Below are 15,967 nucleotides of genomic sequence, written 5' to 3' on the forward strand. Positions count from 1 at the left end.
ATCAGGTGATCTGGCTCAGTGACTTGAATGACAGTGACAGTGATTTCTATCCCAGTTGTATGGATCCATGCTCATGATGTTAATCACTGGGCTGTCAGATCCAGACTTTTTGACAACTATTTACAGACAGTTACATGGATAGAATATTGTGAAAGCAATGTCAGAAACAAACAAATGTTTGCGGTTATCTAGTGAGCTCACATCCCTTGCACGCTGTCTATCACTCAGATTCATAACTAGAGGTCACCTCGACTCAGGATTCCTAAACCACAAGACCACCCAAGGCAATGTTTTGGGAAACAATTTAGGAAAATCATGTATTACCAACAGCTTCGTCCCATGACAATACATCTGCATGTCTTAATCATACCGAGTTTATAGATGTCAATAATAGTGTCAGCCGAACGCTGTAAATAACACGACAACGTGAAAACTATCTGGCCAAACAATGTTTGGGATCCAAACGAAATACACAACCTGTCGTGTGTCAAATATCCTTCACATGCACATGTCATTAGGTTTAATTACGAAAACACAACACAGATTGTTAATGAGAAGTACAGTCTAAGTAACTGGCACTGCCTGCCTGTCTACTGGTCTGGAGGGAGTTAATCTTAGACTCGCTGTGGGGAAACAGGTCTCTTGCTTACAAATATTATGTCAGATCTGCCCTTAGTAAAGGGAGATAATTAGTGACAGCATATGTCTCACGTCAACACATGTTGACAGCTATGAACCACGACTGATTACAGACAGTGGGAATCAAACATAAGTAAAACTAATAAATAAGCAAATGTGTCTGTTTGTCATTGGGTTCAATTATACACATCAGCTCCTTCAAGGAGTAGTGATTTGGATCTTACTGTTTGAGACATTCCATGGTAAGGGGCACCCAAGATAGGATCCATTAATTGTATCCATGCAGGGAACTGACTCCTGACTTCATGTTGAAGAGTGTACACACTATACCACCAAGCCCTTAAAGGATTCGAACAAAGAAATCAACAATCATTCATAAAACAGAACAATGTTTTTCTTGAGTATTACTGGTTCTTGGATATAAATTTGAAACATTTGTGAAAGTCATTGGATAAATGAGTTGTCAGGAGGAAGAATTTTACTTTCTTTATGTGTAAAACTTATGTTGTTATGCGGGGTGTTTTACTGATTCTGTCAAGGTCGATGTTTTACTTGTGTTCCTATGTGGGGCATTTCACTGATGCGGTCATGTGGACTGTTTTACTGATGCTGCCTTGTGAGGTGTTTTACTGATGCTGCCTTGGGGTGGTTTTACTGATTCTATCATGTGGGGTGTTTTACTGATGCTGCCTTGGGGTGGTTTTACTGATTCTATCATGTGGGGTGTTTTACTAATGCTGCCTTGGGGTGGTTTTACTGATTCTATCATGTGGGGTGTTTTACAGATTCTGCCTTGGGGTGGTTTTACTGATTCTATCATGTGGGGTGTTTTACAGATGATATCATACTGACTTATTTACTCAAATTGTCTTGGGGGAGGTTTTACTGATACTACCATGGAGACATGTTGCAATGTGGGCTGTTTTACTGATGTTGCCATGTGGGCTGTTTTACTGATACTACCATATGGGCTGTTTTACTGATGTTGCCATGTGGGCTGTTTTACTGATACTACCATGTGGGCTGTTTTACTGATGTTCCCATGTGGGATGTTTTACTGATACTACCATATGGGCTGTTTTACTGATGTTGCCATGTGGGCTGTTTTACTGATACTACCATGTGGGCTGTTGTACTGATATTGCTGTGTGGGATGTTTTAATGATACTACCATGTGGGCTGTTTTACTGATATTGCCATGTGGGCTGTTTTACTGATATTGCCATGTGGGCTGTTTTACTGATACTACCATGTGGGCTGTTTACTGACATTGCCATGTGGGCTGTTTTACGGATATTGCCATGTGGGCTGTTTTACTGATACTATCATGGAGGCTGTTTTACTGATGTTGCCAGTTGTGGGATGTTTTACTGATGTTGCCATATGGGATGTTTTAATGATACTACCATGCAGGCTGTTTTACTGATATTGCCATGTGGGCTGTTTTACGGATATTGCCATGTGGGCTGTTTTACTGATACTATCATGGAGGCTGTTTTACTGATGTTGCCATTTGTGGGATGTTTTACTGATGTTGCCATATGGGATGTTTTAATGATACTACCATGCAGGCTGTTTTACTGATACTACCATGTGGGCTGTTTTACTAATACTACCATGTGGGCTGTTTTACTGATACTACCATGTGGGCTGTTTTACTGATACTACCATGGAGGCTGTTTTACTGATACTACCATGGAGGCTGTTTTACTGATGTTGCCAGTTGTGGGGTGTTTTACTGAAACTATCAAGTGTGCTGTTGTATAAATGCAAAATTAAATCTGCACCATAATACTGTCAGATACCAGATTATTATTGCAAATTATGCCAGCCCAGTCAATAGGGAAAGATACAATATCCCAACATACATGCCAGCTGAGTGTATCAAGCATTGTGTACATCTCGTTCAGCAGTGTATGTTCCCAACAATGACAATCGTGTTGCACAATAGAATATTCCTCAAACCAACTCATTTTACATCTGACAGCATCCAAATGAAAGCCAACATCTGTCCTCAGCCCGTGCTCGCTGTGTAAAGATAGCATTGCCACAGATTACATCGTTCTCACTGTTGTAGTTTCATTATATTTGTGATCATTATTATTGAGAATCTCAACATACAGCTGTCATTCAGTGAGGTCGTGAAGGTTTTTCACATCAACGAAAACAAGGCACTGTTTACAGTTTTATATTGGACACTTTCTTCTTTTTCTTATGATAATGATGGTAGCGTGGTTTAATGAATGTCAGTGAGTGAGTTTCGCTGAATGCTGCTTTCAACAGTATTCAAAAGCAATCTCAATACAGATCAATAATTACTTGTCAAAATGCTAATTTCCTTCAACTAGTCATCATGGAAATAATTGTTTTGATATATTAGGATAAAGCGCAAAATTGAACACGCAACAATATCACGTGAAATCAACTTTCTAAAAAATATGGGGCAAAAGGAAACAATTTCACTGAAAAACAAAAATGTCAACGCACAGAATAAAATATTTACCACACAAGCAAATTATAAGACAACAAGAATTAAGCTGCAAGAAGATATTGATGCTGAGCATTTAACCCATTTCAAAACTATCACATGACTAACATACACTTGCCAGGATGCTCTGTTTTTCTGTCATTTAGATGGAAATGCAAGGAAATGATAAATATGCATCGCATTTCCGAGATCAATTTCGACAACACTGGTCGTCCTCTGTTTTATTACACCAGTATCAACAAGTGCTAATGTCCTAATGATAGGATCAGACCACGGCTTGCTAAGAGTGTCTTTTGAATTGGAATGCATATAAACTACCTCTTTACCCAAATTTCCCTTTTCTCATTTCTCCTAAAACAAATTTGTTTGACAACAGTTTAACAAAATGAAGAGAAAGATCGTACTGATACCCATAGACAGAAAATATAATAGCAGTTTTAAAATGAAGGACTTGTGCAATAGCTCATTGCATAATTCATAATGTTTGTTTTCCATGTAATTTATTTTCAAACACATGATGCAAGAATTATTGGAAGTTAATGGAAGTTGCTAGACTAATCCTACGAAATGAACTCTATGAAATATTGTAAAAACTTTTTGTATTTTGTAACATCCTGAACACAGTCATTTTGGATAGTGTTTCAATTATCAACAACATATTGACTTCAAGTGAGACTGACGACTGAGTTTAGTTTTACGCCGCTTTTAGCAATATTCCAGCAATATCACGGCGGGGGACACCAGAAATGGGCTTAACACATTGTGCCCATGTGGGGAATCGAACCCGGGTCTTCGGCGTGACGAGTCAACGCTTTAACCACTAGGCTACCCCACCGCCCAACTTCAAGTGAGAAGAAATCCCAAGGCAAAGTACAGCTTGTCCATGTTTTTCTACTTGGATTCACCAACTACCACCTTGGCAAAACTCACAAGCATGGCTCTGACAACCAAAGCATCATACCAAGACCAAATTTGGGTTTGGAACTAACAAACAGCAGATCCTGCTACAGGTAAGGGAATCAACTGTACACAGAAAATGCCTGACAACACAATCATCGCAGACCGAATAGGAACAAATGAACGGCAGATCCTGTCATGAGTAAGGGTATTAACTCAACATACAAATTTCTGACAAAAGAAGGGTCATACCAAGTTTGAAATGGGGAAAAAAAATTATAAACGGCAGATCCTGCCATTGGTCCGACAAGAACTGGACACACCAAATTATGGGCCATTTAAACACTTGACCTCCCAAAACATCAGAAGTAGTGTCTCAAAGATACCAGAATCCCTCAAATACAAATACAAACATTCCTATAATCAGCTTCATACCAACGTCCCTGTCATCGCAGCGTCAGTTGATTCAAACATCCTTTTATCAATTCATCATGATCATTCTACATTGCATCCTGACAAAACAAGTATTCTTGATATCAACACGCTATTCATACATACACCATACACTTATGAATTTCAGTATTTATTGATCCGTATCATTATTGTTGTTTTTACAAGTCAACTCGTTGTTGTTGTTGTTATGTCAGGAAGTTTACAAGGAAAACTCACTTCCTTCACATTATGGTTTCAAAGTGTTTTCATCTGCCCAAACCCTCCGGCAACAACTGCAGCAGATCAAATGAAAACATCTTCATCTCAACTCAAAATACTCTGAAGCCAGATTCAGCTATCATAACAAAGTGTCTCCATAAAACATCTTAAAAGACAAAATGAAGGAAATAAAAATATTCGCACATACCTGTTCCAGACAGACTTCCGTGTATCTCGGCAATACTTCCTCAACAGGTGATCAGGGAGATTCCGCGAGTGGACAATGGATCAATCTGGAATCCTGCAAATGAAGCGAAATCTCGTCAATACACTTAACAAGATCTAAAGTTGCCGATGCGAGGAGAAATGTGATTTCTCTAGGCTATGATAAACCCTGATCCCAATCTAATAGGCTTCAGGTTTCAGTGCCATGCATTGCGAGCCCCCTCTTTCATTCTCGACAGATGCGACAGTGTTATTATAAATGACTCCGACTGCATACAAATTATCCAATCTGGACAGATAAATTCACGGTAAAAAAAATAAAGGATCTAGCCGTATCTTTCTAAACTTGATTAAAGCTCTGTGCTATATCCCGTCTTGATTGAATCAAAATAGGAATTTAGTGTCTGCGAAGAAACGATACTGCGCTCCTGTAACAATAAATCGGACAAAGTGTTTTGAGTTAGGACAGGAAGGTCTGGTCATGGATATTAATTATTCCGTCATATCTCTCGAAATAATGTCCACATGACAACCTCTGACAAGAAATTGTGTTGTTTTATGCCGGTTTGGTCAAAGAGGAGTATGGTGGTTTGGAAAACATATTGTTGTAAATCTTCTTCTTCAGACAAATTCGGCAGAGAATGATATGATACCTTACCCCAAGTTCCAAGATTCCATGAAAAATGGAATAATAATACCTTTGTAATAACTCTAGCATAAGGCTTTTATCTTACCATCTTCACAATATGGATTATTCTTGCCTTATGTCATGGTTAATTTGAAATATGACATAAGAATTGGAGATTTCTGTTTTGTTATTCCCCAGCATGTTCAGATATCGTTTGGTTCACTAAAAGTATTAAATGAAAGCAGCAATTTTTCTTAATCCAGCATATAATTCAACTTTTAAGTTCAATCAGGGGCAGTTATATTGATGCCATGATGTAATAAAATTATTTAGAATTTCGTATTTTGTGAAATTGCACTGTAACTACAAATCTTAATGAAAAGCTACAGAATCGAACACGACTGGAATTTTCTTTTGAGTTATTACCGCATCGTGAGAGAAGTCATTATTGAAATCAAACTATGGAAGAATACAGGATCCACATAAAAGCTTTTATGGTCAAGCACCATATATTTATACATCTATACCATCTTCATTCAACTGAATTGCATTCATCCATTTCTCCATCTGTCCATCCCAACCCTCACCCCATCCTCCGATCAATCTACATTCCTTACTGACTGTTGCATCAAAACTGCTAAATAATTATGGGGTATTTTTTACTCAATCAAGTGTAGACTTTACTGATGTGTGTTACCATAGGTGGATCCAGAGGGGGGTGGGGTTGTGTTTTGCAGGGTTGCACACACACCCTTTTGTGCTGAAAGTTTGTTAAAGACCGTTGGAACTCAGGTAAAAATGAAGTGTGCACCCCTCCTTTTCTCAATAGTGTGCACCCCTTTCTCAAAAAGCTGTATCTGCCCCAGGTTACAGTTGATTGTTTTTTCCTGGCTTAGTTTCAGAGACAAATACAAAGTGTAAACCTAATCCTTGAATATTTAAAAGAATTAAAACAATGCTTTGTACAACATGACTAAGAACTGAAATTATTCTATTTGATCTATAATTGCAATTTTACATTGTCAGGTCAAACTGAGTTCTCTCCAATACAAACATCTGGGGCAGCCAATGAGGGTGTGCATTATGTTTCTGTTTATGCTACTGTCTTGAAAATACTCTGTAGTAACCCACGTCTATATTCTATACATCCTTAAACCTGGATTCAACACATCAACTAATTGACTTAGACTTCTTGTTTCCCTCCTAAAGAAGAAGGCCACACCAATTTGATAAAATATTTGACAGATACATTTTCTATTGTCAAATTCTCTATTTTCTTATGAATAGCTTTCATTTTAACGTATTAGTTTTTATCAAAAAGGACAAAAGTATCAAAGCAAATTCGTATAGATCTTTTCAAAATTGACCAGTCTTTAATTTACCCAGTCATCCTACCAACTCATTCCATTCATCTTTTAAAACACCAGTCCTTTCAATCATCCATCCATCTAATCTTCCATTGCATCTACAAACCCAACTATCTAAAACAGTTTCCTATCAGTTCACACGGAAACCCGACATGAAAATCTTAAAGAACCAAGACTAAGTCTTTCAATAAATCACAGAAAACGGATGAATACAAACTCTAGTATCAATCAATAGAGCCACAAAACACAGAAGGGGAAGTCAGCCTCTTGATTCCCATACGGACACAAGGTCAAAGTGGACACCTCGAAATTCCTCCCTTATCGCCTCCTGTTGGAACATCCAACAGCACCCAAGACCCTTCTAGATCTGTGGACGTGGAGACCCCTGACCCCTATCTATAAAACACAGATCAGTCAATCTACCTTCCAGCAATTGTGCCATTATTCTATGATTTCGGTCATTCCTTCAGGGATTATGATCCCGCCATAATTAATCATTCCATCTGAATCCTTTCATCATGGAATTTGTCCAAATCGATTAATTGTTCGTCTAACTGATGCTGGGGAGATGGGATGTCCCATCACAGGAGATCTCCCTTCAGCAGACAACATTAAATGAAAATGTAAGGAGAAATTTTTGGAGCTATGCCTCCAGGGCTGATCTGTGTATATGACGATGATAATCAGTTGTGCAGTCAGTAGTACTTAGTCTAATATGATTGAGTAATGTCCCTTGAGGGGTGTAAAGTATACATCACTCTTCATTCATTTCTTTACATCATAGGTCAATACTGCTTAAGAAAGATTTACATTTAGTTATTTCAGAAAATGACTACAACATTTGTTGGAGTGTTGAAAATTAAAGATCACATATTCAAGACATATTCATAATGGTTTTTGGTTTTGTTTAAATCAGAATTTCAGAAACCTCAGATAAAGATATGGCATACAAATGCCTGGATTAAATGTGTATGAGATGTTTTACACATTTTGGAATATATAAATTATTCAACTTTTGAAAGGGACAATCTGAGATTCAATGTGGGAACTGTTTCTTTGTCATAGGCTTGGAATAGTTGTCATACCAATAGTATTCAAACCAACCAGCCTGTCTGCAACTCACTGAACATCAGCCCACATTCTTGCCACTTGTTGTCCTTGACTTTTGTAACAGTATTAAACATCTCAAAACCCCTATAAAAATTTGAGCACTATATATACAAACTTACCAATGAATGACAAGCCAATTTCAAGGGTGCCATCTGCAAGATTGCATGTCTAATTGTGTTTGATATACAGCCTTCAAGGCCTCAATTCCATTCATTAATTTATTAAACAACATGAGATGTTTGAGAGGCCAGGGATGCTTTATCTCAAACCTTCCAGCAATCTTGATGCGTTTTGCTAGATAGCAAAAACAAAGTCTTAGCCAATTTAGATCAATCTAAGACAGGAAACCATCCTGTCATTATGCAATTTCTAAAAAAATGTTTAAAAACTAAATCAGCTTCTCTCATCAGGTCTGATCATTTCTACAATACGTCTCTGATATGTTTAACACTGTGAATTAATTTCCCTCCAAGACGAGACCCCCCAGTCTACATCAATATCCCCATATGGCACCACAGCTCTCGTACATTTCATATAGGTGTTAATTTCACTGCCAGTACAAACCCTCCTCTAAGCATAAACTTGCCCATGGGGCAAATCATTCATTTCTACCCAACAGAAGCAACCTGTCCGATATCTCATATTGAGCCCCATGCTGTATTGGGCTTGTAATAGACTCTACACACACTTCTTGCCAGATTTGCCACTCAATATATGCCTTCCACCTACTCCAGCATCAACTCTTGGCCACAACACTGAGCTTGGGGTCACATGATCAATAGTCATGTGAGAGAGCTTGAATGTACAAGTCATGTGATTTGAATTTGGATTGATTAAATTCTTTGGAAATCTGGCTGTTCAACAGTGATTTGTCACATGATCAATAGGCATGTGATATGTGTGGAATGTACAAATCATGTGATTTGTGGTTGTTAGCTGATTAAATCCTTTGGAAATCTGCTCGTTCCACTGTATGATTTGTTACACAATGCTTAGTAACACAATGTGTTTGACTGTGTAAGTGATGTGATTTGAAATTATGAGCTAATAATGTTCTTTAGAAATATACTTGTTCCACTGGGAGATCATGTGATCAATAAAGTCATGTGATATGCTTGAGTGTATAAAACATCAAGGTATGGGATTCCACACCAAAATTAAGGATAGTATTTGAAGTTGAGAATATTTTAACACAACTTTGAGACAAAATATTCAAATATAACAAAACAATCCTACATATTGAAGATGGCAAGGTTAGGTGTTCCAGATGTTCCAGTTCACTGGTATAGTGATGAGTACAGTATATCAAACCCACATGTCCTTTCAAAGTAATGACTCATTCTTTACTACAGTTAAAGTTTTGTCTCATGAAGCTGTCCATAACAGTTTGACATTTTGATGTAACTTCTTGGCCAAGCTGAGTTATTAATCTCTTGGCACAGTAAGTAGCCAGAAGTTAATGTCAGTAGATTAATTTGGAAGAATTTGAAAACACGAAATGTCATTGGAAAAACTGATTTTAACAACCAATGTTTGTCATAAGAGGTGACGAACAGGATTGAGTGACCAGGCTCACAGACTTGTTTGATGTACGTTTGGTATACTAATTGCACAGACCAATACTCATGATGGTTTATCTGGTCCTGACTCGATTATTTGCTGACAGCTGTCAAATGCCAAGTAGTGCTGAGTCAGCATTAAACAACCAACAAATTTAAGGTTCATCATAAGAATCAACTAAATCAGAGATTTGGTCGTCCCATTAAAATAAGAAATGCATGACAACCAGAAAAGACCATCAGTGAGTTCTGTTGTTTTGAATTGTCAATCCTCAGTGTTAAATGCAATTCCCACTCAATCACTCACATTCTGTTTTAGAAACTAGCATCTTACCAAAACCTTTGAGTGTCATTTGACAGGAAGACTTTAGTCCAGTTTCACATACCAATCTTAGCGTTAAAATATTCATACTCCATACCTTAATGTAGAATTTCAACAATCGTTGCACTAACATAACCTTGTGGAACAGGGCCCTGGATAATAAACCCCAGTATCCCATGATTCTCACAAGAACCGAATAAACTGGGGATCTGATGGTCACAATGGCTGCTCGTTACTGGAAACTCTAGATCATCACTACACCCTGACTATCTAGCTACTTACAGGTCTCCATTGTACAGCAGTTGTGAAAACTTAAACTCCAGTCACTAACTTAATCTTTCAGTCTGTTTTAGAAACAGAAAGTGTCTTTTCAAATTGAAGCACAACATCTGTCCAAACTTCATCTGTATACTGTTTACATATAAGAAATGGCACCATCAATACAGACTGTTGATAAAAAGCTTAAAAACTATTTCCCCAACACCAAGTTCCACTCAAGCATGAGCACAAGGGAGCGTTAGGAGACTACGGAAGAAGGGTTGCAGAGTGTTTGCTGATAGAGATGGTTTATCTGCCCAATGATAACATAACCCTTCCTGTCAGAGACGGATGGGGAACATAAGATATGCGGATTCTAAAGCTGTCCATGCCACAGTTACACTGGCATCTAAAAGTGGGTGATGATACATGGCTAACGAAGACTCACAGCTCAGACACACAGGGAGTAGTCAAACTGGGGCAGGGCAGAGTCACACTGGCATCTAAGTGGGTACATGATGATACACTGTCATCCATCAGACACACAGGAAGTGGTCAAACTGGGGCAGGGCAGAGTCACACTGGCATCTGAGTGGGTACATGATGATACACTGTCATCCATCAGACACACAGGAAGTAGTCAAACTGGGGCAGGGCAGAGTCACACTGGCATCTAAGTGGGTACACGATGATACACTGTCGTACATCAGACACACAGGAAGTAGTCAAACTGGGGCAGGGCAGAGTCACACTGGCATCTGAGTGGGTACACGATGATACACTGTCATCCATCAGACACACAGGAAGTGGTCAAACTGGGGCAGGGCAGAGTCACACTGGCATCTAAGTGGGTACATGATGATACACTGTCATCCATCAGACACACAGGAAGTGGTCAAACTGGGGCAGGGCAGAGTCACACTGGCATCTAAGTGGGTACATGATGATACACTGTCATCCATCAGACACACAGGGAGTGGTCAAACTGGGGCAGGGCAGAGTCACACTGTCATCTAAGTGGGTACACGGTGATACACTGTCGTACATCACACACACAGGAAGTGGCTATTATCGGGACAGTCTTGAATATCAAAGAGTGAGTAGAAGTTTTGAAACATGTTTCAGTGAAATTATCAAGAGTCAGTTTGAGATTTGAAGAGAATCTAATGCATATTGTAAATACTTTACTCCCTGAAACCTGCACATGCAGGTATGGTGCTGACAAAACCACAGACAATAATGAAGAAGTTAGTTCTGAGGAACTTCAGAAAGTCCACTACTGGGTAGTGATGGATGTGAGCAGGGGTATGCTGCTGACAACATCCAGGACAATAATTAGGAGCCTTGTATTGAGTCGAACAATCAGCATACTCCAGCAGCCGTACAACTTCACTCAACAAATAGCAGTGCTAACCTCTGCCACCCTGCTTTACTGAGGAGGTCTTTTTGGTGCTTCAATTGTCCAAAGGTTCTTAGTTCTTAGAGTTGAGGCACCAATGGATATGATTAAACCATGTACCACCAGCAGCCGTAAATCACTGAGCAGTGTGCGAAATAGCCACTGGCCCGCTAGCTAGTGGCTAGTAAAAATCGGGTAAATTTTCATGGGGTCATTTTGTAAATATAACACTCTCTCTGACTTGTTAAGTTATAACACATTTTTAAATCATGCAAGATTATGACCTGATAAAAATATTTATCATATTAGCAGCTTAATGATGAAACCTGTGTCTACATTCAAATTTCGGGCCAGTGAATTATTTTGTGGGCGAGTAACTTTCAGGCATAGCTAGCCCAACTGGCTAGCAAAATTTGGAAACTATTTTGCACACTGGCACTGAGACCTACAACTACAAACTAAAAGGTCTTTGAATGGCATTTAGAAGTTATAAACATACTACGTGAATGTTCATGGACGTTAGCTTCTGTAACATGAGCAACATAGCTTATATAGGTATTTGCTTCATAGTTTTCGGCAGCTGATGAAGGAGTAAGAACATACTCTGAAACATCGTGTCACTCATATTACAAAAGTTTACATCAATAAATTTTCACCCTTTACAAACCAATGACATTACAGATTCTTTTGCTCTGAATTAATCTTATAAGTGACAGGCATTTGCAAAATCCAATCACAGTAGGCAGTTGTAGTACAACCCCTTGAGAATCTACAACTTACAGTGGATCCCCCAAATCCCTACTTACAGGGGCAACAACAGCATAAAACAAATCCTCTCAAGCCAAAGAAAATTAGATCTACAGATGCACAAATGTGCTAGCGCAGAATCACAATCAATCAAGTTTGTTTCTTGTATTTCTACAAAAATCAAGCTTTCACTCTTCCATTGGCTTATTTCATTTCCCAAACTTATTTGTCTTTTTTCATTTGTTTGTTTGTGCTTCTAATAATCCTAAAATGGTTGACATATTTTAAACAAATGCTTTATATAAATATACCAAAGTGTTCTTGGGTACGATCAGTTTGTCCAACACCAACAATAGGGATACCTGTTTATATGCAACTTTCATGTGTTGACGCATGTCATCATGTTCAGACAAGTGGAAACGGTCTGCAGACACAGATTTTACTCTTTCAGTATATGGGTTTATTCTTGAAATAGAATAATTACTAGACTTGAGCTTTTATGTGATTAAGGTTTCGGATATGTGAAGTTAGAAGTGAGGATATTCCTGCCCTCACACCTGGTGGTGTAGTCTGAGAGTGCTACTGTGGAAATAGCCATTCACGTACATAAAGTTCAAAGCGAAGAAGACTTGAAATTTGGTATTAGTTTGATTCCACCCAATCATAGTATTTATTGCAATGATGTAATATAGGTTAAAGATCTGTTAGCATTACAAAAATTACTAGTGTTGAGATTTAATGTGGTTAAAGTTTCAGACATGAACTAATTAATATCTTAACATTTCATGTCCTCTTTTAAACCAGGGAGGTGGGGTAGCCTAATGGTTAAAGCGTTCGCTTGTCACGCTGAAGACCCGGGTTCGATTCCCCACATGGGTACAATGTGTGAAGCCCATTTCTGGTGTCCCCCGCTGTGATATTGCTGGAATATTGCTAACTCTTTTAAATCACTTTTAACAATATTGTGATCTTTCAACAAAAGGTCAAAGAACATGTCCTTGCCCTTTACATCCAGTTTTTGCCTATTTGCCTTAACTCCTAATGTTGTATCGATACATTGGAATCTAGAAGTTACCATGTGACATCATCTCCAAATCTGTGCTCATCAGGATAAGGTTGTTTCTACCTTTACATCAGTACACACTGGTAAGGAGTAGCAATTCCCACCCTCTGCAAGTACAGCTGCATTAAGCCTGCATATAGAGTTTACCTCAGAACTAGTTAAGAGATAGTTGGCAGTCACAAAGATGTATATTCAAAATCTAAAGATTTAAAGGCATAATGACAGCCAAAATGGAATAGGTTGGAATGATGGAATTAACATACCTTGACTCATCAGACATTGATAGCATGGTCGATGATCAACGCCATGAGGTTACAATACCACGATCAGACTGACTGACTGAGTTTGGTTTTACGCCGCTTTTAGCAATATTCAAGCAACATCACGGCGGGGGACACCAGAAATGGGCTTCACACATTGTACCCATGTGGGGATTCGAACCCGGGTCTTTGGCGTGACGAGCCGACGCTTTAACCACTAGGCTACCCCACCGCCCTACCACAAGCAGATATTATTACAGCTGTATTATCATATTGGTCAGCTGGTACAACAGGCATGGAGCACTGAGAAACTACTCAGCACAAAACCCTCTTCAGGAAACTATTATATAATTAAAAGCAAAAAAAAATCCATAATCATAACGACCATCTGCAAAACACTATTCAGTTATTTTCTATATAAGCTGATAAAATAAATACAAAAATTCCTGAACTATGCATTCTTGATTGAGCTCATAAAATTATAATGTCATTCAACAAGATCAAGTTACTCGTCAACATTGTTCAAGGGTCTCTCTCTGTAGAGAATACTTCCCCTCCAAGACTCTCATCCATCAACCAAAGTGGGCCGGCACTGCATGGGTTCATGGCATCAAAAGCTTCACTGCATATCCCAAATTGATATATCCATTTAATCTTTTGGCAAGGAAGAAGTTTATGAAGCAGTTTTGGCACTTCCATGTACATAATAATGACAAATGTCAGGTGAACTGGTATTGATGACCACAGAAGAATATTTTATTTTCGCCCATAAATCCCGTTCAAATGGCAGATGTGGGACATCAATACTTGTATTTACATCGCATATTGAATGGGTAACATAAAGACTTGCAGATTTCAAGATCACCATGTACTTAATCGGTATGTTAAGGCCTAGAACTTGAGTTCAGAGGGTCCGCAAGGATATTTAGTGGGACAATATTCTTGCAGTTGTTGTAATTTTTTCAAGGATTGCAGTGTGTATTTATATAGTACTAGTGTCCATGCCTTAGTACATGCTCGAAACACTAATATTACTACCTCGGCCAATGGAACAATGTGCACTAAATTTCCATTTTCTTCTCCCTGGGGGAGTATACAACAAAGCAGGTGCTTGTAAGTTGCCAGACAGTTACCAGTCACAGTATCATCTGATCCTATCACCTATTCACTGCTGGGTGAAGGGAGGCATCCAAACAAAGGTCACTTGCCTGAAGATGGCACCTACATGCTACATGTGCTTTAGAGTTAGTGAGTTTAGCTTTACATCACTTTTAGCAATATTACAGCAATATCACGCCGGAGGACATCAGAAATGCACTTCACATATTGTACCCATGTGGGAAATCGAACCCGGGTCTTCGGCGTGATGAGCAAACGCTTTTACCACTAGGCTACCCTACTGACCCGTAAGTACTTAAGAGTGGGGCAGGACTGAGGTAACAACCCAGTCCCCCATCCATCCTTTCTCCAGGACTGACACTGCTAAAGTTCACCTGGGCCTCCTTTCACGAAGCACTAAGGTGATCGTAAGTCACTAAGGTAACCTTAGTGCACTGTTAAAGAATGGGAGTTAAGGTCAACCTTAGTAAAGGTTGCTTCGTGAAAGGAGCCCCTGATCCGTGGATGACCTGGACAGGGTCACTTCCACATGTAAAACATATCTACCCTTCCTCTGTGGTCGGTGAGAGCACATGACATGAAACAACTGTCCCAGCTAGAACAGGTGTGTTCTAATCACCGAAAGCACATCCTCCATTTTCTTATCACCATAACCTCACTTAAACTTCACACAAAAATAGAATATTCATCAACATCCCAATTAAGGATCCAGGGAACCGAACTCAGCAATAATTTTATTATCTCTCTAAGACATCATCAGGAAATCCCCCTCTGCAACATGGTGAAGGTCGTTAATACCTGGGTTAAAAAGATACCTGTGATCATATCAGTGCACTGTGATGTTAGGGCTGAAATGTTCTTGTTGACACAGCATATAATCTTAGTTTATCATGCTGTGTATATTAAATAAACAGCACAGCCAACTGATCTGATATCGCAGTTCATCTCGGGAGCATCTTATCACTTCCTGGCATCATCCAGCACTAAAGGGGAGCAACTGTGTTAATCTCCAGCTTATCTCGTATTCAAGACGTAACAAACTTTTTTAATTTTCGGATGTACATTTCATAAAAATAGTTCACTGTGTGTATGTGTGTGCATGCGTGTGTGCATGCCTGAGTGCATGTGAGTGCACGTGTGTGTTGTTCAATTTCACACTCATCAATGTTCAGCATGAAGCAACCTGTAAATAGAATCTGGGCCATATAATCCAGTGATTGATATTATGAGTGAGT

The 15,967-nt window shown here is 38.9% G+C and overlaps 1 protein-coding gene across 7 annotated transcripts in view; it reads right to left on the bottom strand.

Annotated features, from left to right (window-relative positions):
- Positions 1 to 15,967, bottom strand: part of LOC124275423 (choline transporter-like protein 1) — a 233,797-nt gene that overhangs the window by 115,766 nt on the left and 102,064 nt on the right. For all 7 annotated transcript variants that reach the window (XM_046710985.1, XM_046710984.1, XM_046710987.1 and 4 more), the window contains one exon: positions 4,884 to 4,976. The gene's annotated coding sequence lies outside the window, so the exon portion shown is untranslated. The remainder of the gene's footprint in view (positions 1 to 4,883; positions 4,977 to 15,967) is intronic.

The sequence above is a fragment of the Haliotis rubra genome, unplaced genomic scaffold (genome assembly GCF_003918875.1).
Source record: "Haliotis rubra isolate DU_JTF1 unplaced genomic scaffold, ASM391887v1 Scf2, whole genome shotgun sequence".
In the NCBI taxonomy this organism is placed as follows: domain Eukaryota; kingdom Metazoa; phylum Mollusca; class Gastropoda; order Lepetellida; family Haliotidae; genus Haliotis; species Haliotis rubra.